The sequence below is a fragment of the Schistocerca gregaria genome, chromosome 9, assembly GCF_023897955.1.
Source record: "Schistocerca gregaria isolate iqSchGreg1 chromosome 9, iqSchGreg1.2, whole genome shotgun sequence".
NCBI lineage: Eukaryota > Metazoa > Arthropoda > Insecta > Orthoptera > Acrididae > Schistocerca > Schistocerca gregaria.
Window position 1 is genome coordinate 226,935,228 of NC_064928.1, and position 19,144 is coordinate 226,954,371.

Here is a 19,144-nt window from a genome sequence, read left to right on the forward strand (position 1 = left end):
AAATCTTAAGGTCCAAGCTCATGTCCAAGGCACCAAAGCCGGCTAAAAAGTCAATAATCGAAAGCTAATACTTGAATTGTACTGCTTCTTACTTGCTATTACATCAACTTAGAAGCTTCTTCTCTGTTCTACTATGGTGCTTTTAGTGTCTCCGCATACTGCAGCACGCGACATAGCTTTGCACACGATAAATGTAATCGTTTCAGAGAGAAGAGCGGCCAATGTGACGATCTGTAATTAAGTCGATTGGATAGCAAATGACGAAAACGAGCGGATTTCTCAGGTTTTCACTAGATGTGAACACTTTTCACGTTCTCCCGTGCAACGTGGCTGCTAGATCTCCGTTCTTACTAAAACGTAAGGTCCTAGCTCATGTCCAATGCATTAAAGCAATCTAAAAAGTCAATACTCGGTAACTAATACTTGAATTGTACAGCTGCTTACTGGCTATTAGATCAACTTAGAAGCTTCTTCTCTGTTCTACTATGGTGCTTTTAGTGTCTCCGACTACCGCAGTAAGCGACATAGCATGGCACACGATAAATGTAACCGTTTCAGAAAGAAGAGCGGAAAATGTGACGATCTGGCATTAATTCGATTCGATAGCAAATGACGATAACGGGCGGATTTCTCAGGTTTTTACTAGATGTGAACACTTTTCACATTCCCCCGTGCGATATGGCTCATAGACCTCCCTTCATACTAAATCGTAAGGTCCTAGCTCATGTCGAATGCACTAAAGCCTTCCAAAAATTCACTAATCGATAACTAATACTTCAATTGTACAGTTGCTTACTGGCTATTACATCAACTTAGAAGCTTCTTCTGTGTTCTACTATGGTGCTTTTAGTGTCTCCGCATACCGCAGCACGCGACATAAGTTTGCACACGATAAATGTAACCGTTTCAGAGGGAAAACGGCCAATGTGACGATCTGGCATTACGTCGATTCGAAAGCAGATGACGAAAACGGGCGGATTTCTTAGGTTTTTACTGCACATAAAAACTTCTCACTTTCTCCCGTGCAACGTGGCTGCCAGACCTCCCTTCATGCCAAATCTTAAGGTCCTAGCTCATGTCCAAGGCACCAAAGCCGGCTAAAAATTCAATAATCGATAACTAAAACTTGAATTGTACTGCTTCTTACTGGCTATTACACCAAATTAAAAGCTTCTTCTGTGTTTTACTATGGTGCTTTTAGTGTCTCCGCAAACCGCAGCACGCTACATAGCTATGCAAACAATAAATGTAACCGTTTCAGAGAGTAAACGGCCAATGTGACGATCTGGCATTACGTGGATTCGAAAGCAGATGTGAAAACGGGCGGATTTCCTTGGTTTTTAGTACATATGAACACTTTTCACATTCTCTCGTGTAACGTGGCTGCCAGACCTTGTTTAATGCCAAATCTTAAGGTAGTCGGTTATTTCACTGGCACCAAAGCCGGCTAATAAATCATCTACATCTACATCTACATGACTACTCTGCAATTCACATTTAAGTGCTTTTCAGAGGGTTCATCGAACCACCATCATACTATCTCCTACTGTTCCACTCCCGAACAGCGAGCGGGAAAAACGAACAGCTAAACCTTTCTGTTCGAGCTCTGATTTCTCTTATTTTATTTTGATGATCATTCCTACCTATGTAGGTTGGGCTCAACAAAATATTTTCGCATTCGGAAGAGAAAGTTGGTGACTGAAATTTCGTAAAAAGGTCTCGCCATGACGAAAAACGTCTATGCTGTAATGACTTCCATCCCAACTCGTGTATCATATCTGCCACACTCTCTCCCCTATAACGCGATAATACAAAACGAGCTGCCCGTTTTTGCACCCTTTCGATGTCCTCCGTCAATCCCACCTGGTAAGGATCCCACACCGCGCAGCAATATTCTAACAGAGGACGAACGAGTGTAGTGTAAACTGTCTCTTTAGTGGACTTCTTGCATCTTCTAAGTGTCCTGCCAATGAAACGCAACCTTTGGCTGGCCCTCCCGACAATATTATCTATGTGGTCCTTCCAACTGAAGTTGTTCGTAATTTTAACACCCAGGTACTTAGTTGAATTGACAGCCTTGAGAATTGTACTATTTATCGAGTAATCGAATTCCAACGGATTTCTTTTGGATCTCATGTGGATCATCTCAAACTTTCCGTTATTTAGCGTCAGCTGCCACCTGACAAACCATACAGCAATCTTTTCTAAATCGCTTTGCAGCTGATACTGGTCTTCGGATGACCTTACTAGACGTTAAATTACAGCATCATCTGCGAACAGTCTAAGAGAACTGCTCAGATTGTCACCCAGGTCATTTATATAGATCAGGAGCAGTAGAGGTCCCAGGACGCTTCCCTGGGGAACACCTGATATCACTTTAGTTTTACTCGATGATTTGCCATCTATTACTACGAACTGCGACCTTCCTGACAGGAAATCACGAATCCAGTCGCACAACTGACACGATACCCCATAGCTCCGCAGCTTGATTAGAAGTCGCTTGTGGGGAACGGTGTCAAAAGCTTTCCGGAAATCTAGAAATACGGAATCAACTTGAGATCCCCTGTCGATAGCGGCCATTACTTCGTGCGAATAAAGAGCTAGCTGCGTTGCACAAGAGCGATGTTTTCTGAAGCCATGCTGATTACGTGTCAATAGATCGTTCCCTTCGAGGTGATTCATAATGTTTGAATACAGTATATGCTCCAAAACCCTACTGCAAACCGACGTCAATGATATAGGTCTGTAGTTAAATGGATTACTCCTACTACCCTTCTTGAACACTGGTGCGACCTGCGCAATTTTCCAATCTGTAGGTATAGATCTATCGGTGAGCGAGCGGTTGTATATGAGTGCTAAGTAGGGAGCTATAGTATCAGCGTAATCTGAAAGGAACCTAATCGGTATACAATCTGGACCTGAAGACTTGCCCGTATCAAGCGATTTGAGTTGCTTCGCAACCCCTAAGGTATCTACTTCTAAGAAACTCATGCTAGCAGATGTTCGTGTTTCAAATTCTGGAATATTCCATTCGTCTTCCCTGGTGAAGGAATTTCGGAAAACTGCGTTCAATAACTCCGCTTTAGCAGCACAGTCGTCGATAACAGTACCATCGGCACTGCGCAGCGAAGGTATTGACTGCGTCTTGCCGCTTGTCTACTTTACATACGACCAGAATTTCTTCGGATTTTCTACCAAATTTCGAGACGATGTTTCGTTGTGGAACCTATTAAAGGCATCTCGCATCGAAGTACGTGCCAAATTTCGCGCGTCTGTAAATTTTAGCCCATCTTCGGGATTTCGCGTTCTTCTGAACTTCGCATGTTTTTTCCGTTGCCTCTGCAACAGCGTTCGGACTTTTTTTGTGTACCACGGGGGATCCGTTCCATCTCTTACCAGTTTATGAGGTATGAATATCTCAATTGCTGTTGCTACTATGTCTTTGAATTTGAGCCACATCTCGTCTACATTCGCATAGTCAGTTCGGAAGGAATGGAAATTGTCTTTTAGGAAGGCTTCTAGTGGCACTTTATCCGCTTTTTTAAATAAAATTATTTTGCGTTTGTTTCTGATGGATTTGGAAGAAATGGTATTGAGCCTAGCTACAATGACCTTGTGATCACTAATCCCTGTATCAGTCATGATGCTCTCTATCAGCTCTGGATTGTTTGTGGTCAAGAGGTCAAGTGTGTTTTCGCAACCATTTACAATTCGCGTGGGTTCGTGGACTAACTGCTCGAAATAATTTTCGGAGAATGCATTTAGGACAATCTCGGAAGACGTTTTCTGCCTACCACCGGTTTTGAACAAGTATTTTTGCCAACATACCGAGGGTAGGTTGAAATCCCCACCAACTATAACCGTATGAGTTGGGTATTTATTTGTTACGAGACTCAAACTTTCTCTGAACTGTTCCGCAACTGTATCATCGGAGTCTGGGGGTCGGTAGAAGGAGCTAATTATTAACTTAATTCGGCTTTTAAGTATAACCTCCACCCACACCAATTCACACGGAGTATCTACTTCGACTTCACTACAAGATAAACCACTACTGACAGACACAAACACTCCACCACCAATTCTGCCTAATCTATCTTTCCTGAACACCGTCTGAGACTTCGTAAAAATTTCTGCAGAACTTATTTCAGGCTTTAGCCAACTTTCTGTACCTATAACGATATCAGCTTCTGTGCTTTCTATTAGCGATTGAAGCTCAGGGACTTTTCCAGCGCAACTACAACAATTTACAACTATAATTCCGACTGTTCCTTGATCCAAGCACGTCCTGTAATTGCCAAGCACCCTTTGACATTGCAGCCCATCCCGCACTTTCCCGAGGCCTTCTAACCTAAAAAACCGCCCAGTCCACGCCACACAGCCTCCGCTACCCGTGTAGCCGCCAGCTGAGTGTAGTGAACTCCTGACCTATTCAGCGGAACCCGAAACCCCAACAGCCTATGGCGCAAGTCAATGAATCTGCAGCCAATAAGGTTGCAAAACCGTCTGAGCCTCTGATTCAGACCCTCCATCCGGCTCTGCACCAAAGGTCCGCAGTCGGTTTTCTCAACGATGCTGCAGATGGTCAGCTCTGCCTTCATCTCGTAAGAAAGAGCCTTCACCAGATCAGATAGCCGCTGGAATCCAGAGAGAATTTCCTCAGATCCAAAGCGACACACGTCATTAGTGCCGACATGTGCCACCACCTGCAGCTGGCTGCACCCTGTGCTCTTCATGGCATCCGGAAGGACCCTTTCCACATCAGGAATGACTCCTCCCGGAATGCACACGAAGTGCACACTGGATTTCTTCCCCTCCTTAGCCGCCGTATCCCTAAGGGGCCCCATTACGCGCCTAACATTGGAGCTCCCAACTAATCGATAACTAAAACCTGAATTGTACTGTTTCCTACGGGCTAATTACATCAACCTAGAAGCTTCCTCTATGTTCTACTGTGTTGTTTTTAGTGTCTCTGCATTCCTTAGCACGCGACATAAGTTTGCAGACGATAAATGTAACCGTTTCAGAGAGAAAAGCTGCCAATGTAACGCTCTGGCAATACGTCGATTTGATAGCAAATGACGAAAACGGGCTTATTTCTTAGGTTTTTACTACATATGAACACTTTTCACATTCTCTCGTGTAACGTGGCTTTTAGGCCTCTCTTCATGCAAAATCTTAAGGTCGTCGGTAATGTCAAGGCACCAAAGCCGGATAATAAGTCAATAATCGATTACTAAAACTTAAAGTTTACTGCTTCTTACTGGCTGATTACATCAACTTATAAGCTTCTTCTGTGTTTTACTGTGTTGCTATTAGTACCTCCACATAGCGCAGCACACAACATAAGTTTTCAGACGATGAAGGTAACCACTTCACAGAGAAATTCCAAATTCTGTGTCTGTGTCTACTGCCTGCTCATATTGTTTAAAGCAGGTTGCTCTAAATGCCCAGTGGATCTGATACCCTTGATACCCATTCTAAACAATCTCGGATTGGGAAAGACCAAGCTCTGCTTATACTTATAGTCTGGGAAGTTGACATATCTTAGACAGTAAAATATGATGGTTAAAGATGTCCACTGAGTATTCCCATATACACTGAAGTTAGCTTTGAACAACAAATTATTAATTGGCCACCTACTCTTGACTCAATAGCTACTAAGATCTTTCACTGGTGAAGGAGGTGACAACGTTGTTACGTCCATTAGAGGCTTCTGTAGTTTGCTGAGAATGATGTGATATAATTGTGCCTTGTGATTTTCTGTGGAGTTCCAGAGTAAGTTCTACACTGGTGCAGGACATCCATTATTGCTGTTCTCATTCGAGGCAATCCTGGATTCTAAATCTCAAGCACCAGAGGATTAGAAACAGCAATGCAACCTCTGTCTTCCTGGCTGTCCACTATTTCAAAGTGCTGTGGTTGACAGTCTCTTCTCATTGTGCAGTGCTTGTAGATTATTGTAAATGGATAAACTGCAATATTTAGAACATCTCATTCTAAACTTTCTAAAGAACGAGACTTTTCTGTCACGACCACTTTTTGTGTGAGGTGATAAATACCAGGAATTTGGTTGTATTTTGAGAACCTAATGGTGACATACATTAGTGTCTGTGTAAATTAATGGAACTGGATTTTTCCTGAGGTCGGCAGTTTTCCGAAGGTCGGCGTTTTCCCACGAGGTCGGCGTTTTACCCCGAGGTCGACGTTTTTCCCTCGAGGTCTGCGTTTTTCCCCGAGGTCGGCGTTTTTTCCCTAGGTGTGCGTTTTTGCACTGAGGTCGGATCGGCGATTTTTTCCCCGAGGTCTAGAAATCTATCGGTATATTGAAAATCCAAAGTATTTTGATGTATATCGAACTATACTGATATGTCAAGTCAACTTGAAACATATATCCGACCACTAGATATCGGTATTTATCGAGATAGCGATATATTTCGATATACCTATTTATTTCGAGAATCGTTTTCTTAGGGGTACAGATTTTTTTCAAGACGTCCATTCTTTCCCATTATCGATTCATTTCGATATATCGACTTATGTCGAAGCACTCATTATATCGAGATGTCGATTTATTTCGAGATATCTATCTATATTGAGGCATCCATTTATTTCGAGGTATCAATTGATTTCGAAGTATCCGTTTATGTCGAGATATCGATTTAGTTTGATATATACCGAAACAAATCGGGTTGTCTGTTTATTTCGAGCTATCGATATATTTCCATGTATCGGTGTACTTCAGATATCGATTCCTTTCGAGATATCGATATATTTCAAGAAACCTCTACATCTCAAGTAATCCATAAATTTCTAGATATTGTATTTTTAGAGATATCTTTATATTACTAGGTACCAATATATTTCAAGATATCGATATATTTCTATACCTCGATTTATCTCGAGAGGTCGTTGAGATTCGAGATATCGATCTATATGGTAAGCTGAAATGCGTCTAGATGTCGATATATTTCGGGATATGGAATCATTTCGATGTAGCTGTCTTTTGGAGGTGTCGATTTATTTCGAAGTTTCGATTTTTTTCATGGTGTCGATTTATTTCGAGGTTGCGATTTATTTCGGGTTGGCTATTTATTTCTGGGTGTGGATTTATTTCGAGGTGTCGATATATTTCGAGGTGACGATATATTTCGACATTACTTGTCGACTGCATCAGCTTAGAACCTATTTCGTACAGAGTGGTGCGACTGCATACCTCAGAAGGCGACATTGATATCCAGACGATGAATGTAAACGTTTCCGAGAGAAAAGCGTCCAATGTGACGAATTGGCACTACGTCATTATGAAAACAAATGACGGAAACGTGAGGTTTCTGCCACTCAAAGTGCTGCCAACTTTCACCCCACCCCCTCCTCACTCTCCCCAGTCGTGGCGATCAGCTGGTGTGATAGAAATGGACACAGGAAAGTAATAACGTTCCATGAAATCCCATTCTAGGGAGGTTCAAGGGTAAATGTTCCAGACGGTTTATTTGCATTAAGACACGCATACTGGACATCTACAATGTCACATCTGCCAGATCGTTTCTATTGTCAGCAGTGGAAAACAAAACAGCGTACTGAAAAAGCCATAGTGAGACGCGGTTTTTGGTAGACGAAATAATAGGAATACTCTAGGCACTGATAATGATGATCTAATGAGAATTCTGGTATTGTTTTGAAAGATGCATTTAAATATGCATTGAACGTAGCTCCAAATTATTTTGAGAATTATAATTGCGGTATGATGGATCTACATTGGAGATTTGGTAATGCAAAACATTTCGATCTGAGAATACTTTACGTGATAGAACGGCATTGACCTTGTGTGTCATTAGGGTAAAGTTAATTTGCCGCCATTAACATAAAATTTATCCGCCATTAACATAAAATCTATTTTTCAGCTTACTTCAATAAGGACTCACTTCAGATGATTGGACAACCAAAGAGAACTCAAACCGTTATTTTAATAGTATTCGTAGGTCCAATGCAGCATTTACCGTGGACAGTCCCTGAGTCAAGACTGTCAGTTTTATGTAGGGAGCACTCCTTTAAGAAAGCACTCCGTGTTCAGGCCACAAGTGGCCAATCAGGACCATCCGACCGCCACGTCATTCTCACTGAGGGTGGAGGAGGAGCTGGCTCTCCCACTCGTTGTGGTAGTTTCCTTTGACTGGAGCCGCTACTATTCGGTCGAGTAGTTCCTCAATTGGCATCGCAAGGCTGAGTGCAACCCGAAAAATGGAAACAGCGCATAGCGGCCCGGATGGTCACCCATCCAAGTGCCGACCACGCCCGAAAGTGCTAAACTTCAGTGATCTGACGGGAACCGGTGTATCCACTGCGGCAAGGCCGTTGCCCCTACCACTCTTACATGATATTTTTGATCGTAGATCAGGTCTGATGGCTAGAAAGAATGGACGTTTACCATGTTATGCACATTTATATTTTCACTACGTCGACACAGCTGGTCCAATTTCGACCAGCGGTGATGGTAGCCATAATGATCGAGCCAAGCATCCTGTGTACATTGGTTGCACCCAAGTGTGTGGGGATCACAGCATTCGTGATATTTAAATTTGTTACTTCTTTGCTACTATATTCGCAATAAATTTTGCAGACAGTATCCGCATATGACGCTGAATGTACCTACAAAATTATATCATTGTACGACACATGTTTCAGGAGATACGTCATAAAAACTCAGGACAAGGCCAGACGCTGCATAGTACGGACGTGGACGCACAGCTGTAAATAAATGCCTGGTCAACACCAAGCTTTTCCGCTTGTCATCTATAAAGATAAAATATCCCCAATATTGTCCACCAGCGTATTTTTGAAAAACCTTTATTTTGTCATTAATTTTTTTTCCTGTAAAAATCGTAAAAGCCGTGCATCATTGTGTTTTTAAAAATCGTTTCCTATTGTCATCTCTTTTTATGTATTTTAAACCATCTATCGCTTGTGTAACCTGTGGCTACAAGTCCATTCCCTTTATGGGGTAATCGAAATAATGAACAACGGAAAAAAATGTGGGTCAATTTCTTCCTCATTTTTCGGAACTTCTGATAATAGTAAATCGTTGGCTCTTTGAGGGCGTGGTAGGTACATACAAGAGATTAGTATAAGATTAGAATTTGGGTTAGATACGGTGCCAGGAGGTTCTGTTTCTATCTGGCTAGCTTCAGAGTACTTCACCATCTACTAAGTGATGCGTTTCATTGTGAATGGTGTGGTCTGTGCTAGGTCTACCCTTTACTCCACAATGCTGTTCCTTCGATGCTATTAAAACCAGGATGTTATCAAAATATATGCACAGTGGCAGACTGGAGTCTGCAGAAATATTTCCAGTGGTGGGGAGGGGGGAAGGCGCGTCGGGGCTGGAGTGCATGATTCTGAAACTGGCACTCTGTGTACAAATCAGCTGGTCAGTTACGAGGTGCATCAAGCTACAAGACCCTAACTCTATAAGCGCTACAACTGGTCAAAGCTAAGGTTTAGCAGTATTGTGGAGAATTCTTATCTGGAAGAGTATGAGTATATTGTAACGAATAAAAACTCTTTACTCCAGATTCCAAGGATGGTTAGGGGCGACGGGTGAAAGTGCCCTTTTGCCTATCCTCCCCTCCCCACCTCCTCCCCTCCCCCTCCCCTTCCCCCTCGCGGACGCCAATGGCTGGCCCGTTCATTTTGAGAACATCAGAGTTGCAGTAACCTTTCTGAGAAACTGTTCTAGATGTCCTTACGCGTCAATCTTACCACTCACAACAGCAGTGGGAATGTCGGTTATCGCTCAAACAACTGGTTTTCGGCTCTTATCAGTTTCCCAGCCTCACTTTAACCTAATTGTTAAAGCCCGTCACAATACCAGTTCTTGTAATAACCGATTTTCAGTATTTTATTTACATTATTTCCTCTTGTAAACGTAGAAATCAAACAAAGATAAAAATTTTTACTTTCTCAGTTTCTTGATAAATGGAATCAAAACGTCAAATACATTTATGATGACCTGCAGCCGTCCAGAACGAAATTAGAATTATATTAATACCGTCAGCTGCTCACGGGTGTCGATATATATCAACGGGGACAGGTGACAATGTGTGCCTGTCTGGGACTCGAACCCGGGATCTCCTGCTTACATGGCAGGCTCTCTGCCCATCTGAGCCACCGAGGGCACAGACGATGGTGTGACTGCAGGTACTATCTCGCGCACGCTTCCCGCGAGACTCACATTCTCACCTTCCATGTCCACGCACTACATTCGTAGTGTCCCACACCAACACATTCATTACTCGTGGAACACATTCTTACCAAGTCCCGTAACAGTTCGGGGAATACTTGTGCATCTTCACAGAAGAAGGTCATGGCTGGTATTGCCAGAACCATATACTTATATGGATATGGACATGTCTTCCACGAGGAATGAGTGTGTTGGAGTGGGACTCTACGACTGTAGTGTATGGACATTCAAGGTAAGAATGTGAGTCTCGCAGGAGGCGTGCGCGAGATAGTCCCTGCAGTCGAACCATACACTGTGTCCTCTGTGCCTCAGATGGATAGAGCGTCTGTCATTTTAGCAAGAGATCCCGGGTTCGAGTCCCGGTCGTGGCACACATTTTCACTTGTCCACGTTGATATTTATCAACGCCCGTGAGCAACTGACGGTATTAATATAATTCTAATTTCTTTAAATTAAATAGTCCAATAAAACTTTGTCCGCTGTTCGCTGTTTCTCTCAAAATATAGCGAGTACTTCTATACCACAGAAAACTGCCAGTATTATCCTACTGATTTTAGTTTTTAGAACTCTGCTCAAAAATTATATTTAAATCGGTTATCACAGCACTATGCGGGCATTATTTATTTATTTATTTATGCATTTATTTTACCTGGCAAGATTAGGGCCTTCAGGCCCTCTCTTACACCTAACCAGGCATACTCAGGTTGAACGAGTTACAGTTTCTACTTAACATTAAGGACATATAGCCTATGATGCTGTATTGATGTTAAAGAAAAAAATAGATATTATAACAGTAGTATAATGATAATTATAACAATAAAAAATAATTATAACAATCAATAATAATAATAATAATAATAATAATAATAATAATAATAGTAATAATAATAATAATAATGACTATGTATATGAAAGTAAACATACTTTTCTTTTCTGAATGTCAGTCCCATTGTTAGTTGGGAATTTTCTCGTTATGTTCTTGCAGCTTGTGAGTTATTCTCATTACGTATAATCCAGCGATAAAGAGTGAAAACTGCGGCAGGAGAACTCTCTTTTTCGTTTTAATTTCTCTGTTAACGGCTAAAAGCAGATAACGTAGACACAGGCAGCAGATCAGGCACTTTCTATTTTTATCCCGAACTATGAATGATTTGTAAAATTTTAACTTTTTTCCTTGTATGATGTCGCAAGTCGACCAAATCGACCATTGTGCTTCACTCGTACTGCATATCGTAAAATACTTCCAGGCTTCCAGATGGTGCCATTCTGTGTTACAACTGACGTTCGACAACAGCGAGAAACTGCGTCCATTCTCGCGCACTGCTTGTATAACAGGCACAGTATTGTCTCGGCAATGTTGGACCAATTCACTTGTTGCTCGTTTCTATCAGCAGTGTTATTAAAGTGGCATACATCACTTTTCCCATTTTTTCTGTAATAACGCAGTATCTCAGAGCTATGGCAATCTTACGAATAAAAATTACTCGTCTTTTTTAAAAAAGGTTTATTTGAAAACTAAAAATTTTACTACGACAACTGTGGCTAATTGGTATATCTGTTTTTACGTGGTTATCAGGAAAATATAAAAAGATACTTGTTATAACCGAGAGCAAACAAATACCGAAAGACATCGGTTATTCAGAACTAAAATACCCATGTCGTTTTAACTGATCGGTTTTTCTATCTCTAAACTGCAGTGTGGCCACAGAAAAGTGTGTCGTTCCATCAATGTACATAGCAACGTTGATATATGTATGTGTTTATGCGCAATATCGGCAAATGGAAACACGAAGAGGTAATAAGCACATGAGCGATAGAATTTATTTCACAGTCAGAAAAGTCGAGTGACAGACAAGACTGAATCACTGTAATAGAAATTATATGGAAAGCTGTGTAAAGGAAAATTTCCAGTTCTTTCGTGGATTCCAAAATTGAAGCAAATTCCGGGACATCAAGGTGACATAGTCTTATACGGATAGTATTCCATGACTAACGTAATTGGCCCACATACTGTACTGGTATACTGATAATATTACACTACTAAGGTAATTTACCTGAAATAATTTACAAACATGTTACTATAACATTCGCTACTACTCATTACGCTAATTGACCTTCAGCCATTAAGCGCAAGCGCAGATCTCAGTTATGATACGTGCGCCATCCAAAAATTTATCAAGGTGGTAACTCAACACAACTACAAACGATCATTGTGTGCAAAATAAATAGAACACCTCATAAGAAGAACGTGACGGGTTTGAATCATTCCCACCGCAAAGGATGAAAAAATCAGGCTTGCACATAAGACCACTTGATAACTAACCAGAAATTCAGATTAGTTGTAGCTTCGGTGACAATCGCCTTTTTTACATTTTCCCCGTAAACTAGATAATTATGAAACGTAACAACTACTCTAAAATATCTGCAGCAACGGACTTGCCGCGGAGGTTGCATCGGTTCACGTGAGATCACCGAAGTTAAGTGCGTTGTCGGGCGTTGAAGGCACTTGGATGGGTGATCATCCAGGCCGCCTCATGATGCCAATCGAGGAGCTACTCGACCCAATAGTAGCGGCTCCGGTCAAAGAAAACCATCATAACGACCGGGAGAACAGTGTGCTGATCCCCGCCCCTCCTGTTCACATCCTCCACGGATGATGACACGGCGGTCGGATGGTGCTGTCCCAGTAGGTCACTCGTGGCCTGAAGACGGAGTACTTATAAAGCAACTACTCTCCAGTGGATGGTGGTACTACTGAGACCTTGATGCCTGGCATCAATAACAGATGGCAGCACAAGAGGTTGGCTTACGCCTACTGCCGAATTTTGTGATCTGTCGTAAGCCTGCGTAAGCACGTGGGGCCTTCCGTCTTAAGTGCAAGCATATCCATTGCGTTTTCTGCCGCGCGACTTGAGTGGAATGTTTCATTATTTCTGAAATATTATAGAAATGTTTTTCGTTGTATATCCTCACCATCGGTACTGAATTTACTGTAAAATTACTTGCTCACTTTTCGGAACTTCCGTTCATAGTAAATCGATGCTATTTGAAGCCGTGGTAGACACGAGTCTAGTGTGCTTCACCTTCAGCACCTTCTGTGTCAGTCTCGGTTCCTATGTCCCTGATTTCACAACGAACAGTTCGTTGTCTACTGAGTATACTGTCTGTTGCACGACACTATCCCTCCCACGCTGCTAAATGTAGGTCGTCGGCAAAATATGACTGCAGTGGAACAAGGGCGTCTGCAGAAATTTCCCCAGGAGGTGGTGGTGGCATTGTTAGTGGTGTGTGTGTGTGTGTGTGTGTGTGTGTGTGTGCGTGTGTGTGTGTGTGTGTGTGTGTGTGTGGAGGCCATTACTATGAAATTCACACAGTCCAGACCGCCAAGGAAAATAAACCTTGAGATTTGGAAAGGTTGTTGATCTTATACCGCTTATACTGCATATTTCGAAATTCCACCTCTAAGGGGGATACACAGGAAATGAAAGGATTTTTGAAACATGTAGCTATTAAGGTAATTTTGAAGCTAGGCAGACGAAAATTTGTATCTGGTTTCTAGGTCAGAAATAAAGAAATATGTGTTCCAGTATTATTGGGAATTTAACCTCTATGAGGTGAAATAGTAGGTGAACATTTTATCTTGAGATAAAAAATTATGGAAGGACAATGGAAGTATTTTTAAGGCTATATCTACGAAAATTGGTATTTGACTTCAAGGTTACAAATAAGAAAATACGTATTTTCGTGTTTTTGGAAGTTCAACCCCTAAGGGGATGAAATAGAGTGAGCTGGTGCGTTTCTGGCGCCAGTTTCCGTCGATCGATGTTTCGATCTTTGAGTCGCGGTCCAGAGGACACTGCTCGCTAACCGACTGTAGTAGTTCTCTGTGCGGCCCAACATCGGGCTTACCGCGCTTACACTGGACACAGTTGCCAACAAATCGCATGCCATCGCCATATAGGTTGGGCCAAAACATGTGTTCCCGAATTCTGTTCAAGGTCTTGTAGAACCCCAAATGATCCCCTACCGCCGAATCGTGGAAATATCTGAGTGCCATGCTAACTCGTTCCTGTGGAATACAGACCTTCCCTTCACCACGGTTGTCTTCCCCTTTACACAAGACCCCCCCCCCCCCACCCCACCCCCCGAAGACCTCGCCATCCGCCAACTGCTGCCGAATCGGTCCCCACCCGGGGTCCTCGGCCTGTTTGCCGGCTAAGTCGCAGAAGAAGCCGGGTGTCTCGGAGAGAAGGAAATTGACCCCCAGATCCGGCTCCACGTGGCCCTTGCCTTCCCCAGACTCTGCCGCGAACATACGGATAAGAGCGTCGCCAATTCATTGTCTCTGCCACTAATATGGCGAACCTGGAGATAAGTCTCGTCATCTTAACTTCGGTATGATTTTTAGCGATCTTATTAATCAAAGTTTAAGGGCTGGCACTGGCCAAGTAACTCACGGAGGCTCATTGGTTTCAGTCCAGTTGTATTGCTCACCTGTTCTCCAGATAGGGTTGTGTAGTTTATGTCTCAGAAAATTGTCTGCTCTTGATGTGTGTTGTGTTAGAGATAACTGGCAGCGGTCGACGCTAGCATACTGGGAGCAGAGCACCACGGTGGCAGAGAGATATTTGAGGCCATGTCCTCTCCTTTACATCTTGGGTTATGTTGTCACTTTTGCGTGATTCCATCTTTCCGGTGCTGAACTATAGCATCCAAAGTTCAATTGCATTGCCATGTTGAGTATATTTCTATGTCATTCTCTGCCTCGTGGATCTCTTGTATTGATTTGAATCCTTGGTCTGCTCGCGTCTATCGCCAATTCACACGAAATATTGAAGCAACCTTATTTTAAGGGTATTGTCATATAGTCATGTTCTAGTTGTAATCATTCTAAGAATATTGTTGATTAATCAACTAAGTAAGTAAATTTGAAGGTCCGTTTAGTCAAACTTAAAGGACCCCCTTAATTGTTTTAGTCATTTTTATACAGTTTTGTTTAGGAAAGTTGGCAAGCCGAACGTTAAATATCTGTATTCTTACGCTTAATCTGTTTCTCCCCTGATTGCAAGTAGTGAGAGTTCTGCTATGAATTTTATGGACATTTGTGCTATTTAAGTAAAGCTTTACCTAAGTATATATACCTAGCCATATTCAAATTTCAAGTTTTACGGGTCTCGTTCCACTTAACGAAATTTATTTATTATTTGTCCAACTGATCTGGCCTTGTGATTTTATAATGCTTTTGATTGTAATAAAATATGTAGCAACTACAACGGATTACTATTGTGATTTTGGAGTGTCACTACCATACCCCATATCACAGAGGATGAAATGTTTCATGAAATATATGAAAACCTGTTTTTGATACATTGAACGATTAAGAGGGTGGAATATAGGATGTAATGTTTTATGAAAGTATTTCAGTGCGAAAGAGTTTTTAAAGCGAAATCTATGAATATTGTGTTATTGAAAACTACGTGTTTCACTGTTTTTGGAACTACAACCTCCAAGAAGGTGCAATAGGGGCACAGGTTTCACTGACCCATAGCCTTCCAGCCCAACCTGCAAAGTATACGGACTTGAAATTTGATGAAGGTGTAAATCTTACGCTGAAAGCATCATTTAAGAAGAGATTGTTCGAAATTTCACTCCTATGGGGGTGAAACATGGGTTGAAAGTCTTTTTTTTTAAATATGTCCCTATGTCCCTATTGAAGCTATAACTACAAAACTACGAAAATTGACATTTGGTGTCTCAGTCAGATACAAAAAAGAAACAGGTTTTTAGCATTTTCCGAAATTCTTCCATTGGGGGATAAAATAATTAGTGAAGGTTTTTTGAAAATAAATCATTATTAAAGAACTACTGAAGCATTTTTATAGCTACATCTATGAAAATAGGTATTTGACATCTCGGTTGGATGTAAAAAAAAATGTGTTTCGTTGCTTTTGGAAATTTAACTCACTAATAGAGTGAAATAGGGGATGTAATGTTTTATGAAATATTTCACTATGAGAGCATTTTTAGAATTAAATGGATGAAGATTTGAATTTGGCTCCTCGGCTCTAAATAGAAGAATACGTGTCTAATTGTTTTTGAAAACCCAACCCCTAAAGGGTGTGAGATGTTTCAGAAAATGGTTCATTACGAAAGGATTGCTAAATATATCTGACAATTCGTATTCGGCTAATATGTTACAATTTTTAAAAACTACGTGTTTTTCTGGTTTTGGAACTTCGAGCATAAGGGGATGAAAATTTTAATGAAATATTTATTGCGTTATATTAAAATATTTTAAATCTGCATCTATGAAAACCGGTATTTCACTTCTCAATTAGATATAAAGAAATATGCGTTAGGGAATGAAAGACTGTACGGAGATATCACCACAAGAATACAAACGGCTTGATTAACAAAAACCTTGGACTCCAGCTGTCAGCATTGCTTTTTGATCATTCAGTAAAAGACCATGCTTCAACGGCGCTAAGTTTAGAAAGTGTTGCAGTTTATAAAAGACATAAAAAAACGATTAAAGAAAAAAATTCTTTGCAGACCATGAACGGTCTACGCAAGTAAAGAAGCGGATGATAAGCTAGCTCTTTATGCAAATGAGTTGGTCAGTTTAAGTTCCGAGACATGTCATGCAGCAGGAACGGAATCCTATAGTTGCTACGATTGGCTAAAGGAAAAGTTTTGCAGAATCACTCGAAATCACTTCTGCAAGTGGCTAAGAATCTCGTAATGAATAAAAATTCTGTACTGAGAATTCCAAGGTGGGAGATGCAAGATTCCCCCCCCCCCTTCCCCCTCCTCACAATGCTATCCTTCTTTACCTACAGCAAAAAATAAATAAATAAATTAATAAATAAAACTAGAGAAATTTCTACTGTGAAACTATTTGCATACAAGAGAACGGCCCTTGAAATTTAACTCTTCAAAGTTTTAAGCCCTGCTCATTCCGGATATTGATTAGAAAGTGTTAATCCACATGTGAAACCTGAGTATATAATCCCTGTGACATTTGATCAACGGTGTTCCATAAGGACAGGTTCTCATTCAAAACGTTCGAAAATTCAATTTCTTTGTAGTTGCATTTTTTAAAGGTGTACTTGTCTAGACTCTTGGAACAGAAAGTTTTTTTTTTTTAATCCGTGCTTTACAAAAGTTTCTACAGTCCATTGTTTGAAGCAGTGTCACGGCTGCCATGAGCCGCGCGGGGTACCCGCCATGTGTCCAACGCCTTGTCACGGTTCGCGCGGCTCCCCCTGTTGGAGGTTCGAGTCCTCCCTCGGGCATGGTTGTGTGTGTGTTGTCCTTAGCATAAGTTACTGTAAATAGTGTGTAAACATAGGGACTGATGGTTCAAATGGCTCTGAGCACTTTGGGACTTAACATCTGAGGTCATCAGTTTCCTAGAACTTAGAACGACTTAAACCTAACTAAATTAAGGACATCACACACACCCATGCTCGAGGCAGGATTTGAACCTGCGACCGTAGCGGTCGCGTGGCTCCCGACTGAAGCACCTACAACCGCTCGGCCACATCGGCCGGTCTATCATGTATTCTAGAAGAGTTGCAAGGTCGTCAGTGGCGCCTGTTCTTTCGAGAGCAGTTACTATCTTCATATCTATGGTTAAATGTTACCCAGCCATTGACCTTTGTCTGTGCGAATGCGCACAGGTTGCCGGAACTCTTACGGGAATCGTCACCTTAGTGTGAGCCAGTAATGAGTGGATGGACAAATACCTATTAAGTACATTACGTATGCGGATTGTGGACGGTTGGGGATGTGAGTCTCACGGGAAGCGTGCGAGGGATAAATTCCTGCAGTCGTGCTGTTCATGTGTGCCCTCGATGGCTCAGATGGATTGAGCGTCTGCCTTGTAAGCAGGAGATTCTGGGTTCGAGTCCCAGTAGGGGCACACTTTTCAGCTGTCCCCATCGAAGTATATCAACAACACCTGTCGGCAGCTGAGGGTTTCAATTAATTATCAGTTGTGAAGGTGATTCGATTAACCCTTTGCCAGGCACTTAAATGTGTTTTGCAGGGTATCCATATAGATGTAGATGATAACTCGTCCCGTGTCGCACGTGCTCAAAATGATTCATACTGCAGAATGCATGCAAACATACTCACCGAAAATACGGACGAATATCAAGTGCAGGCTGCCGAGTGCTGCATATCCAGCTTTGACAGATCGGCTTTTCCTGCCAAGAAGAACAGGAAGTTGCTGTCTAGGAACAATCAGAGGTAGAGGAAGGGTTGATAAATACTCCTTGACTTGCAGACTAAACGTAAATAACGAAAATACATTTTTGGTAAAAATTGGTCAAAACATAATCGGTTGCCCTCCGTATTGGATTAGCTGTTTTGAATATTGAAAATCGGCAAATCGAAGTAATAATATAACTAAATGTTTTCCCTAAACTTTGAACACATTTTTTTCGGGTAACTATTTTCTCAGAACGGCATGCAGCATAAATTAAAAGTGGTTCGTTCTCTTAACATCTACCTCTGACCCCTAAAAGTAAACACTTTTCTTAGGAACTTATAGCTATAATATGACATTTGTTAATATTAACTAATTTTTGTGTAGGCATAAGGAGTGAAACAAACCCTCAAAAATCGAACTCAAAGTTCGAATTAGCACTGTATCGTTAAATTTAAGGTTGTTTCATTGCGGTTAGGTATATGCTCCCATAAATTTTATGTTTTATCGACTGATGTTATCCATTTTCAATTTCAGAGGAATAATGTAGTATCAACTGATGTTACCCATTTTTGAATTCAGGTAACATATGAGGTGCCACACTGCACGCGCTCTGCGTACTCCAGTCTCGCAGGCCCTTGATCAAATCATAATTACGGGCGCCATTTTTTATTGAAAATCTAAAATTAAGCTCA

At 41.5% G+C, this 19,144-nt stretch overlaps 1 non-coding gene across 1 annotated transcript; it reads left to right on the forward strand.

Annotated features, from left to right (window-relative positions):
- Nucleotides 1–18,086: 18,086 nt before the first annotated feature.
- Nucleotides 18,087–18,161, forward strand: Trnat-ugu (transfer RNA threonine (anticodon UGU)). The gene has a single exon. It is a non-coding gene; the product is annotated as a tRNA-Thr (tRNA).
- Nucleotides 18,162–19,144: the final 983 nt, after the last annotated feature.